Raw genomic sequence first — 13,590 nt, 5'->3', positions numbered from 1 at the left:
TCACCCTGAAGGGGATGGTGCCCTAGGTATACCCTAGATTGTAATTTCCCCTATCCATTTTCCGCTAAAACCTATTTAACTGCCACACCATCCCAATTTGCCCCTAATGACAGTATAGGGTAGGCAACCCCCCCACCCCAAACAAACAAGGAAGGGGAAAAAATCCTACCCGGCCCCTTGCAGCGACCACCTTGCGCTATACTGATGATGGGTGGGTGTGGTGGGCTGAAGGTCAGATGAAGAATGAGGGTGAGGGGGCCGGCTGCTTCCCAAATCAGCCATGCCCCCTCACGTGGCTTCCAATTGGAGCCACAAGTCTCTGAGTGAGGGAGGAGGCAAATAGCTCTCCTCCCACAGCTTCACTGGAGGAGGAAAACCTCTTTTGAGCTAAGACAAATGTTCTTTCTTTTCCAAACAGAAGAAATATTGTATATTTTTTCAAAAATCCTAGTGTGTGATGGTTAAAATGATTCCTTATGTTTCTTCCTACACTCTACGGAGTAGTCAAATAACTTAAAATGCAGGCAATTTTATACTAGACAATGCAGTGAATGCTACATGATTCCACTTCAGTCTTGTTTTTCTGCCCTCATTGGTATGTTCTCCATGACAAAAAGGAAGCTTCAGCCTCTTTTCCCTTTAAAAATAGAAGCTGAATAGAGTAAATGTCAACACTAAATAAATCCTATTGCCAACAAGCTGCCAGCAAACGTTTATCACACTTCTGGTAATGTTCAAAACAGTTACTGCACAATGATGAATCATACCCTTATATTGCACACATGTTGATCATAAACATTTATCAGACTTCTGGCAGTGTGCAAAGCACTGCAGAGACAGTATGGCTTGCCAAAGAATGCCTGTCCCTTTTTGGTTCCCTGTGGAGACTCAGTTTTACAGCACAATGTAATGGAGGATATACACTATGGGAAAGCTTAAGGCAGGCATTCCACACAGCATCTCCCTTGTTGTCCAAAATAAAAGAAGAGATTGACAACCTAATTGTAAACATGTGTACTTGGAAGTTAGTTCTATTCGCTTTCATGGGACTAGCCGTCTAGTAAGCTTTGGCCTCTGTCTAATCGTGATGTTATTATTTTTTAACATAGTATTAGTATTTATTTTATTATGTACTGTACATAAATAAAAGATTGAGCCTGCATTGCTCCAAGGACTTCCCAGCAGCATTCATGCTATTGTATTTTATCTTCACAGCTCTATGAAGTAGTGATTCACATCTGACACTGGAACTCAGCATGTTAAAAAGGATTGTATATTTCTATTCAAACTTTTCCATGTTCTGAGATCTTCTGAAGAGGCCGTACTCTCTGGCCCCATCTATTTAATGCAACTTTGAATTGGAATTGAAGAAAATTGTTTCCCTGTGCAGATGATGATATAGGAAATCCTTGAACCAGTTTAAGGCCCACAAAAGCCATAAGGATTTTTTTCCCATGTGCTTTTGTGGGAGTTTGTTATCTGGCCCATGCAGTTTGAGGCTAGCTACGAACTGCATAAAATGGTCAGTGCAGATGAAGCGTCTGTATTACCGCCCTAACAAGTTCACTAACAAGTTCATGGTGGCTATTTCTAGGTCCTGGAACTCCTTTTTAACAGGTGGAGACTGGCACCCTCTTTACTATCTTTCTACTAGCAGGTTCTACTGCATTTTAGGAAATTTTATAATTATTATAATTTTTACTGGGATTTGATATGTGTTGTTGTTTTTATACTTATGTTATGTATTTATACTTGTGTATTGCTGTTCATATGGGGCACTTGCAGTGATTCTGTTAGCTATCCCGAGTCCCCTTGGGGAGATGGTGACAGGGTACAAATAATAATAATAATAATAATAATAATAATAATAATAATAATCATCATCATCATCATCATCAACAACAGGAAAAACTCAGTCGCTATCAGGACCTCAAGATCAAACTTCAAAGACTCTGGCAGAAACCAGTACAGGTGGTCCTGGTGGTGATCGGCACATTGTGTGCTGTGCCAAAAGATCTCAGCCGGCATTTGAAAACAATAGACATTGACAAAATTACGATCTGCCAACTCCAAAAGGCCACCCTACTGGGATCTGCACGCATCATCCGAAAATACATCACACAGTCCTAAACAATTATGAAGTGTTCAACTTGTGATTTTGTGAAACAAAATCCAGCATATCTTTCTTGTTTGCTGTGTCATACTATGTCGTTGTGTATATTATTATTATTATTATTATTATTATTATTATTATTATTATTATTATTATTATTATTACTATTATTGGAGAACTAAGCATAGTATAATGTGCTGAACTTTTATTTGTTGTTGATTATTTGTTGATTATTGTGTTCATTCATTGCTTTTTTGTTTTTGTAGATCAGGGCTTCTTAAATTTTTCCACTCAGGAACCCTTTTGGCCAAGACATTTTCATGTGACCCTGAATATAATGTTATAAAAATCAAATAGGCATACAAACATTTACTGATACAAAATCAGCATTTGCAAGGCTTACTAAACAGACTGATTTTCCTTTTTACAAATACTGCTGAAGCATCTTTTGCAGAGTGCATTGTAAACATTGCACAACAAATTCATGTAAATGTCTGAAACGGCCACCAAGTAATATTTAGAATATATGTACTGTTGCTAATTTTTTCAGGGTGCCAACATTGAGCTAAGGGGACCACATTTGTGGTCAGAAGCCACAGTTTAATTTTTAGGGATGTGCATGATTCCATTTTGCAATATGGGATTCGGGGAAATTTGGCAATCTGGCAACCAGACCATTGAAAACAGACCAGGTGGGTGGCAACCAAAGGCTCAGTCAGAATGGTTACATGGCACTGGATCTTCCAGCTCCATTCAGCTGAATTGGCTGCTCCATCATTGACAAGATCAGCCTCGCATGGGTTTTTCCCTCTTAGCCTTGCCAGAGCCAATCAGAAGAAGAAAGCGGATCACATGTCTTTTTGCAAAGCTGGTCTGTATATACCAGGGTGAATTCCTCCATTTTTCTATGGTTCCCTGGTGTTTGAAAGAGAAAGAGAGGTTGTGTGTTAGCTAGCTTCATGTTCTGTCTCAATGCTTAGGATCGTTTTTTGAGAATTCCAATCTTTTTGTTCTGCATTATAGCATTAAATTTTCTTAATTAATATCTTAAAGTCCTTTTATTTTACTAATTTCACAGGGGAGGTGTGGGTGGGCGTATTTGTCTTCTAAAAAAGAAATATTTCCTTCAAAAATTTCTTCTGAATTTTTGCCATAATTTGTAAGCCCCTGTGAGCAAAAATGTTCATCAGAAGGTATTATGGATATTGTATCAAAAAGTTTAAGAAATTAGAGATACAAGCTTGCTAGAGAATCAGGAATGAGAGAGATAAACCATACATTTTACATGCAGCAAAGAATTCATCCTAGAGTCCATTCTTTATTTTCCCCCACCAATGTACAATGGAAAAGAAGAAACAAAAGTGTTCAAGCAGAGCTGATCTGAAAAACTAATTCTACAAATGTCAGGTTTTCCATTTTTTTCTTTAGAGGGTTTTTTGAGAAATTTCAAAAGCATTTTTGAACTAACATTAACAAATGAATGCATCTGTATTTTATTTATTTATTTATTTATTTTTTAAAAAACAGGTTTTAGCTTTGGAGGGGGTGTTAAAATGAATTGACTGTTTCCCAATAAGAACTCTCTCCCCCCACCCCCATGAAATTATCCTTCAGTCCCCACATTTCTGGCATTGCAAAGAATGAGACAATGAAAATAATTCATGAGCTCTTACATTTCTATGTTTTGTTTTTACTAAAATGTACTAAAATGTTGGGACTTAAGGAATATTTCATGGGAGAGAGTCATCATCATAATTCTTATTTGGGAGAGCAATAGCCTCATCTTGCTCCCTTCCTAGCTTTATTTCTGATTCTAATACTTGAGAATTGTTGATGTTTTGATGATGGCAGGCTTTAAACATAAAATCTAATATGTTATTCAATACTAATTACCATTAACTGCTAATTACTGTAATATATCAAAGGGCAATTACCATTGCTTATTATTTATCAAATTATATCAGATAGAAATGCAATTCCATATCAACTGTCAATTAGTATCTAAGTACTTTTGCATGCTAATAATAAAATGCTATAAAATGATACATTATACTGGTAACTTCAATACTATTTTTCAGGGCCTGTAAGAAGCTGATCAAGGTCTGCCAATGTCAGAGAAAGGAGCAGTTTAAATAAGGATTTGCATCACATAAATACAGCAAAAACAGTATGTGCTGTTGTATGTGCACCCAATTCATAATAGATTACAACAAGGTCCAGTACTGATTAGGGAAAGAGATTAGATTCTGATGATTTTCTGCTAATAACAAATACATTTTTATAAATGATTATACATCTTTGAGGCTGAAGTCTTAATTTTTTTTGCCCACCTGCTATCCTTATAGAGATTAAAATGATTTTGTCTACAATGGCTATATACCTCGATTGGACTAGATGTTGAACATGGATGCTCAGATGACATCTAGGGACTTCTACTCTTTAACACAGAGTAAACCTGGTTTAACTTCATATTGAACAAGGTTAGGAAATGTTTATTAATTTTAGTGAAACGTTGGAGCTGCCCCAAATTTTGAGGTGATTATGGACAGCACAAATATTTTAATACTTCTATGAAGCAGATTGCTATCCACATGGGCAAGTGTTGATATCCCTACTCTCAGGACAGTCCCTGATTTGAGTGTAGGCTTAGACAAGCCCCAAAGTTCATAAAACCCAAATATAATGTTATCTAATAGTACCAGACAGGTATCTGGCACTGGTGCATGGATGTTCCAAAAGCTTGGAAGAATTGTTATACTAGTGATCAGTGTTGACTAAGGACTTTAAATATTATAAGCATGAGCTCTGAAATCCTTTAAATTGTTACAAAATTTGAGAATGGAAGGGGAGGTAGAAAAGAAAATCTTCTTGGTCAATTAATAGAGCTAATTAGCTATGGGATCTATAGCTACGTGAAAACCATAGACTTGTAGAATGCGTTTGGGACATGATGATACCAGGTTACATGTTAGGGGTGGTTAACTCAATTGCCATTCCTATTCATTATAGAGAAAGGGCTTGCAGGGAAACTCATCAAACTCTTGATTTTCTTCCATGGAAGTACATGGGTCATGTCCTGCCTTAGATGAGAATTACCAAGTGACATGACAATTTCCATCTCAGCAGAGCTATGTGTAGAAAGATATGTGACAAAGCTCTACAGTTAGAGTGAATAATCGTGGTTCTTACATTATGTCTGTACCACAGGCAGATGTTCAAGTGCAAATATATTGAAGCAATAATTCTAATAATTCAAAGGAATCACTCAGGAGGTAGAGGGGGTAGTCCCTTTCCTAGACTGAAAGAAAATGAAAGAGAGAGAGAATATGTGTGCAAAAGATAATATGAAATATCTGCAAAGAAGAAAAACATACCTGGAGCTTTGTGATATAATTTTAAGTACATCTGTGAGCTCGTCTTAGAACTTTGAGAGAATACTTTATATTCAAAATAGGGTGATGACAGATTAAGATTGAGAAATGCCTAACAAGCAGGACAAATGCTGGATGTGCTAATTTATCCCATAACTAGTTAGTAGGCACAATTGCAAAGGTTTTTGTTCTTAGTTTCATGCATTTGGCCTAAAAAAAATTAGAAGCTCCCTTTTGGTTGAAAAGAGTAGTTGAGGTAGCCCTGAACGGAAAACAAGTCTGAAAGGAGATTTATTAGAGGTGAGATTTTTAATTTTTTTTTACAAAATGGTTGGGTGTCATTGATTATTTAATTAAAAATAATAATTTTATAAAATGGGTTGGCTTCATTGATTATTTATCAATTCTGGACATTTTCATTGTGGAAATTCTGAACTCATATTATTGTTGAATAACTGTCATTAGATTTATATTTCAACTGAGATAAATGAAATTTCAACTTCTAAATCTCAAAACTAGTTTTCTTCACAACTACTCTGGTTTGTGTCTCATGGTTTTGTGTGTAGTTTCTTTAGGCTTGTGCATTTTAGCTGAACCTCAATCCATTTCTGCTGGCCAAATTCCAGGAGACCCACGGATCCATTTTTGCATGCCTCCCAAAAGTGGGCAGGTTGCTGAATAGCCATTTCCAGTCTGTAGCCTAAAGATCCAGGAAAATCTGACACATTGGCGGAAATGGGGAACTTAAGAGGTCCCCTTTCCATTGCTGGGATTATTTCTTTCTTCCTTTCAAGGGACCCTGTGTTTGAGCAATGGGGTTAAGGAAGCATCCTTCCTGGGGCCCTTTCCTATCTTCCTTTAAATGGAGTCTGGGTTTGAAGAACGGGTTTAAGGAAGCATTCTTTTTGGGACCCTTTTCTTAGACACAGCTTGCATAAGACACGCCATTGTGTATCTCTATTGTGATTGGCCCAACAGGCAGAGTTCATAGGGAAACCCCATGTGAGCAACATGCGGCAACCTCTCTGCACCATGTGGTGCCAAATAGAGGAGGAGGATCGGTTGCCACATGGTCCTTTAATGAACAAAAAATGTGATGGCTGATTCTTTATCCTTACGGTTTTCTGGCCAAGCCAAATAAACCAGATTGGCTGAAGGGAACCGACCACTCTGAATCCTTGCAGAAGTCTCACCTTTTTTGTGTGTGTTTACTGGACTTCTCTTTCATGCTGTAAAGCTGATCAACCTGATCATTGCTGGGTACTGACTTATTAAATTCAGTATTGTTTCCAATGGTAAATATTCAGCTAATTTAACTCAGTATTGCCTCCACCAGTTGACAAAGGCATTTCAGACAAAATGTTTTTCAGCTCTATCAAAAAATACAAAGATTTAACCTGGAACTTTTTCTGTGGAAACATTGCTATCTTGTTAAGCTCCTGTGTTTATGTGTGAGAGAATTTCTTTTTAAAAAGAAGGCAACCTGATTACTGAGCCAATTTGTGGTGTTTTTGAAAATACACATTACTGGGCTAAATGCTGGCAGTTCTTTCTTGCTTTTTGAAACATATTTGTGGAGTTAGGGAGACTGACAGAATTCTTATGATTTGTTCTGAGACTTTGTTTCTATGCATCATTCAAATACCTTATGAAATTGCTTTTTAATATTACTTGAGGGTGTCACTTGTATCATTACTGAAATGCCCATTGATTATTTTTACTCTGCATTTTTGAGTGACCCTTTAAAACACAACTTTCTTTCTGAAAGTAAAGCATATAAATTATTCTCACTAAAGATATGTATTATTAACATTTCAGATTCATATTGAACTAGGAATTATGCTAAGCTGGTTACCTGGGGCAGATTCTATTGACTGCAATAGGCTTTGCCTAATTTTTGATATACTGCGAATTGATTATAAAATGCTTTTATCAGGGTGATTTTTTTTTTTGCAATTTCTTTATTTAACATGCACATTCCAGATACTGTATTTATGTAGCAACATATATATATAATATATACTGTAGCTAGCTATTTTCTCAGTATTGTGAGTTGTTTTTCCCCCTCTAAAAAGGAATGATTCACCATTGTGTTGCCATAGTAACCAAAGGTAGGTACCAAGTGTCATGGTAGAGCACACAGTACATCAATACTTCATTGGTATCATCTGTGAATCTTGCAGTCATTCTGTAAACATATGTTGCTGTTTCTGTTTTTTACAAAATGTATTCATATGGCAAATGATGGAACTCTTATATGATATGATGTGAGCTCAATGATTTCATGGTCTTGCCAAATGTGAACAAGAGTTTATTCAAAATGATGTAGTGTAGAATCACAATGCTATAGAAAACTGTATCTCCTGGCTTGGCGCTTCTTCCACTCCAGCCCTACACCTCCTTGCTTCTTCTGCAAATGCCCACCAGCAAAAACTCTACCAAAAACTGACATAGACATCTGTTTGTTGTTGTTTTGCTTCATTTAGGATATGCATGAATCTTTTCCCCACCAGATCCCTAAATGTGAACATTTTTCACTCTTGTGGTTTTTTTTAGTATAGTTTGATATGAACTAGATCTGTATAATATGTGACTGAAAACTCCAGAATCCTACGGTTCCCATCACAGTATGTAAAGTGATTGTATCACATGTTGTCGAAGGCTTTCATGGCCGGGATCAAAGGGTTGTTTTATGTTTTCCAGGCTGTATGGCCATGTTCCAGAAGTATTCTCTCCTGACATTTCACCCATATCTATGGCAGGCATCCTCATACCTCACAATCTCTGAGGATGCCTGCCATAGATGTGGGCAAAACGTCTGGAGAGAATACTTCTGGAACATGGCCATAAAGCCCGGAAAACATACAACAAACCTGATTGTATCATATTTGTAGGCATGACAAACAAAAAGGGATTAAAGAGGTAGGAAGAAGGGAAAGTTATTGACTTGGTGACATATAACTACCAAGTCAATATGCAGGTGGTAGACTGAATTCAGCTTAGTGGATCACAAGTCAGAATGAAATCTCATACATCCTATATCTATAGGTGACCACTCATGGAGGAGTATGATTGTCTTTCAAGGGTCATCGTCATAGGCTATCACCCGTGGCCAAGTATGATTGCCTTCCAAGTGTAGGGTCTTGGCAGTGGCTCCTTAGGTAACTCTAGAGACCTATTCTGGATCCACATGTTTCAGTATGTGGTCTATAAGTGACTTTGGAGACCTATTCTGACTCCATATGGTCTTTTGCAGTGAGGACATTGATTTCCATATTGAAAGAAGGCAGCTGTTTTGCTTGATGTACCTTTCTCTTGGCACATTTCACCCTTTTGCCCTCTATTTGGGCCTCTTCAAAAGTCACAGCACTCTTGGTAAAAGCTGACCTCCAGTTAGAATGCGTGAGTGCCAGATCTTCCCAGTTTTGGTGTTTATGCCACATTTTTAAAAGTTGGATTTTAGCTCATCTTTAAATCTCTTCTGCTATCCATCAACATTTTGATTTTCATTCCTGAGCTAAGAGTAAAGTAAGTGCTTTGGGAGATGTCGATTGGGCATTCAGACAGTGTGGGCAGTCCAGCAAAGTTGATTGTGCCGAATAATCATTTCAGTGCTGGTGGTCTTTGTCAGAACACTGATGTTTATCTGCCCATCTTCCCAAGAGATTTGTAAAGCAATGCTGATACAAGTCAAGAATGGAATTTGTAGATTGTCAATGTTTCCTAGGCATACAATAGAGTAAGAAGGACAATAGCTTTATAAACAAGCATCTTGATATCTCTACGAATGTTCTGATCCTCAAACATCTCTGATTTATTTGAAAAAATTGAGCATTTGAAGAGCTCAGACAGTGGTGTATGTATATACACATGTACATACATCATATATACTAACTCTTAGTTCTCTCAGTTTGAGTTTGTAATGTAGCTAAAATGACAAACTCTACACAGAAGAAGAAGGTAGCAGAAGCCCTGGAGAGATGGACCATCAACTTTGTTGAAATACAAAAAAAGGGTAGGGGAAAATTGTCCAATGAATACATGCTCACAGAGAGACATAAACAGAGACACTGACAGACATATTCACGGAGAAGGAGGGGAAATGGGATGGACTACTACAGAAAAAGTCATGGCTGTCTGGCTGGAGCCAAAGCCTGGAAAGTTACTTTTTTCAAGTAATTTCTTATGTAACCCATTTTGACACCCCCCCCCCCCAGTACACAATAAATTTCTACCTTTGATATTAAAAATGTTAAGCTAGATATTATTCCAAAGGCAGAAATTTATAGTTCATTATTTTCTTTTAGCTCATTTTCTATTGGAGGGGTGAGCATCAAAACCCACCCATTTCCCAAAATGCCACAAAAGCAGGGTGTTTTTACCCATAATACAAATAGAAAAAGCAATGTGTAAATGTTGTATAGAAAAATAACTATACTGTTTCATGTTGGTACTCACACACATACATACACACTGAGATTACAGTGATACAACAGTTTCGAATTGGTTCTATCTTTTGAAACCCTATATATAGAACATACTTTGAAAAGATGAACCCAACTTGAAATCGCTACATCTCTTCAACAATGAACTTGAGTGAAACTCTTAACACTTCAAAGAGTGGACCATATGATTTCAAATAATGATTGATACCTCTCCCCGCTCACAACCAGCCTGTAATCCCAGGCATTGCAAGATGGTGACCCCACAACATAAGATCTAATGAGATATTCTCTATCTGCAGTCATTTTTTAATTTTGCTTCTGGTTCAGGATAGATAGTAGAACCTGATAACTCATTAAACTATTGGCAATGTTTTAAACTTTATAAACTTTAAAAAATGTTTATACTTTTGTTGAAGCTTCTGTATTGCTTTGGACTGTATTGTTATAGCCATCTTGAGTCTCATTATTGTGAGAAAAGCAGGATGCAAATTAATAATCAGAACAACAGCAACAATAACACGAACAAGAGATAGTGAGGCAGGAAAGAAAAACTGGACATTTTAAAAGCAATTGAAGATAGAGGATTAGTTGGGACTATCCCTGCCAGATCAGGATTGGAGAGTATATGACATCCGCGAATGCAAGGTATCTTCTTTGTCTACCTATCCATAGAGCTATGAGCATATTTTAGCGACATAAGCTTTTATTGGAAGTATGTTTTCATTTGGTCCACAATCCTTTCATGGGCTTGAGATGATCCTCTCTTATGAAAATGAAATATCATAAGTTTAATTGCTCTGCACTGCCCCTGGGGACTGGCTATGACAGGTACGGAAAGGATAACAGAAAAGCAATTACAAAATAGAGGATTATACATTTTAAAGGTGGCAGCTAAGAGGTTTAATGTTGACTTGGTTTGCATTTTTGACACTTCTAGGCTACCTTCATAAATGTATTAGCCAGCAGAAGGAATGGGCTTTATGCGACCACACATAAATTAGTTTTAGACATTAGCAAACATTAGTGAATCCTAATTATATCTACAATGTGGTCTTCGTGAAAGAGGTGATTTATTCAGAACATTAAAATTTTCCCATGGAACTGCGGTAGACTGAATCTTGTGAAGTGAATACACTTGGCAAGAGCTGAAAAATGCACAAACTCTACATAGTTTGCACATTTATATAACCACATAAACAATGGCTTGCTTAATATATGTGATGTGTTACAACTGTATATGAGAATAATCTCGATTAGTATTAGAAGGGTACATATTTGATGTGCTGAAAACCTAGTCAAATGTGATGGTGGCAAAATCTGAGGTGAAATCCTTTTTTTTTTTTTTTTGGAATCCCCCTTGAAATTAGCCTTGTGCCATCGTTTCAGGACATTCTGAAAAATTACAGGTGATGGCTGGCAGCACTGAAGATCTTAGAAAAGTGCTGGATTTCCTCCACACTTGCTTCACACTTATCCCAAGAAGTAATGTGGAGTGTGTTTCCCAAAGGTACAAAATCCATCTGAACACATTTTACAGGGACTGAAAAAAAATTGCTGATATGCATTCTTTTTATTATAAAATGCAATTTTCCAAGTCCTGTACCAAAGTAATTTGATACATGTTGATACTTTTAATCTGTACATAATATTCTACTCTTAACCAACTATGTACTGCCACCTATGACACATTTTTTTTCATTTTATTTGGGCAGGGGGTAGAGATTTGGTACATTTTGAAAACAAACTTCACAGATGTCCCAGATGTTATGGCTTCATAACAAGAGTGCAAAAATTAGGGTCTGCAACTGACACTTGATTTCAAATAATTTCAGAGCATTAAAATTTACCCATGGAACTGTGGTAGACTGAATCTTGAGAAGTGAACATCCTCAGATGGAGTAGAGGTATTTGATCAAGAGCATTTTCATTTTGATACTTAAAACAGATGCCATCTTACATGGATTTGCTATAAATGTGTATAATATCTTGATTTTTAGGAATGCATCCAATTTCTCTTGGTAATTAATGAAGTATCAGAGAAAGATTCTACTTTAGATACTAATGTTTTCAAAATGTAGAAGAGACTTCTGATGTACCTTTGGTCTGCTAAATCAAGGACACATAATCCCAAATTTATGAATTGCTGGTACTGATCTCCCATTGCATTGGATTAAATAGTATACAGATGAATGTTGGTTTTTGTGGAGGCTTTTACAATCATATTCAGTGGCATTCCCTTTGAATGTTCCAGTTCTGGTGCAAAATGTCCACTGAAACAAAAACAATTACTAAGCAATTGATAGAATTATCTTCCATGTTGACTCTTTTATGCCCATTTAGATTGTAACAAATTTCAAAATGTTTGTAGTTAAGCAGTAGATGTCAAAATATTGGAGATGTCAAAATACTCTGTCAGCTTCACACAAATACATTTTACTCCATTTGGCGTATAAAAAACTCACTTCATACGTACAGTCCTTAAGAAATGTTTGCTATAGTCTGTTGACATATTCAATACTTTAAAAAAATCTACATTAAGAAATGATTAGAGTTGTTAAATTGAATACGTGATGAGGTTCTTTGCAACTTTGATTTTTAACAGACCCTGGACCAGGAAGCATATTGTAAAACTTCATCAAATACATTGTTCCTCTCATCTTCCCAACCCACTTTTTAGCTGCTACTGTGCCTCCAGTTAAAACAACTGTTTACTGGATGGCAAATAACAAGGGTTCATAGAAAGGCATCCAGTTCTGTTTTGGTATCTGGCACAAAGCAGTGAAGATGACATTATTTCTGTTGATCCAGCTACAGGAACATAGCTGGATGCTTCTCTATGACCCTTGCATATTGTGAAGTGTTGTCTTGAAAGCAAGAGAATAAAAACCATAACTGAGAGTGCAAAGTCTAGATCAGGAGTCCCCAAACTTTTAAAACTGGGGGCCAGTTCACAGTCCCTCAGATGGTTGGAGGGCCAGACTATCGTTTTTTAAGAAACTATGAACAAATTCCTATGCACACTGCACATATCTGCACACTGGAACAAATACAGCCTCGATGATGATGATGATGATGATGATGATGATGATGATGATGATGATGATAAGGATTGGAAGAGACCCCTTGGGCCATTTAGTCCAACCCCCTTTTGCCTTTGTGCACCAAAAGCACTGACAAAGCACCCCTGACAGATGGCCACCCAGCCTCAATGTTAATAATAATAATAATCATCATCATCATCATAATAATATCAGGACCTCAAGATTGAACTTCAAAGACTCTGGCAGAAACCAGTGCAGGTGGTCCCGGTGGTGATGGGCACACTGGGTGCCATGCCAAAAGATCTCAGCCGGCATTTGGAAACAATAGACATTGACAAAATTATGATCTGCCAACTGCAAAAGGCCACCCTGCTGGGATCTGCGCGCATCATCCGAAAATACATACACAGTCCTAGGCACTTGGGAAGTGTTCGACTTGTGATTTTGATATGAAATCCAGCATATCTATCTTGTTTGCTGTGTCATAATAATAATAATAATAATAATAATAATAATAATAATAATAAGAAGAAGAAGAAGAAGAAGAAGAAGAAGAAGAAGAAGAAGAAGAAGAAGAAGAGTTGGAAGAAACCCCTTGGGTGATTTAGTCCAACCCCATT

This window comes from Anolis carolinensis, chromosome 2 (genome assembly GCF_035594765.1).
Source record: "Anolis carolinensis isolate JA03-04 chromosome 2, rAnoCar3.1.pri, whole genome shotgun sequence".
Classification (NCBI taxonomy): domain Eukaryota; kingdom Metazoa; phylum Chordata; class Lepidosauria; order Squamata; family Dactyloidae; genus Anolis; species Anolis carolinensis.
Note: the sequence above shows the minus strand (reverse complement) of the source record.